Source organism: Odontomachus brunneus, unplaced genomic scaffold, assembly GCF_010583005.1.
Source record: "Odontomachus brunneus isolate Ranch 3 - 2012 unplaced genomic scaffold, Obru_v1 Obru_scaffold_096, whole genome shotgun sequence".
Lineage (NCBI taxonomy): Eukaryota > Metazoa > Arthropoda > Insecta > Hymenoptera > Formicidae > Odontomachus > Odontomachus brunneus.
In genome coordinates, this window is record NW_022639546.1 from 1,037,946 (window position 1) to 1,038,623 (window position 678).

Sequence of the window (678 nt, forward strand, 5' to 3'; positions counted from 1 at the left end):
AGAGAGAGAGAGAGAGAGAGAGAGAGAGAGAGAGAGAGAGAGAGAGAGAGAGAGTGAGAGGCAGAGGAAGAGAGCGAGCTAGCTCCTTGCCACGGGAGAGTTAATGTCGGGGTAAGTTCGCCGATACAAAATAATCCGTGGTGACAAATGTCACGGCGAGACAGCTCTCGTTGGGAAGGCCCGGTTCCGATGGTCGTATAAATTTGTAGATTCCGGCGCGGCGCGCCGGAGGGACGATCTGGGAAGGCATCCCACCCGTTCACCCACTCACCCACCCATCTACCTACCTACCTACCTACCTATGTTGCTCCGAATCGGCGATTCGCAAGACACATGGCCGGTTGTTAGCCTTCTAACGAGGCTTTAAGCTCCACCTGAGCGATGCCACTCGTTAAAGGCGGCTACCGAGCGCTAAACTTACGCAGGGCCGTTTTAAAGCTTTCCTTTGCCGTGCACTCCGTCAAAGGGCATAGCCAGTCATGCCGAGCTTAAGCCAGGTCGAGGCGTTTTTTTAAACGTGCGATGAATATATCTTGGATTGTCTCGAATATTGTTCGATCGTTCGTGAAAAACTTATATGCAGAATGTCGAAACAGACAGTTTTTGAAATGATTAAAAGGAGAGAGAGAGAGAGAGAGAGAGAGAGAGAGAGAGAGAGAGAGAGAGAGAGAGAGAGAG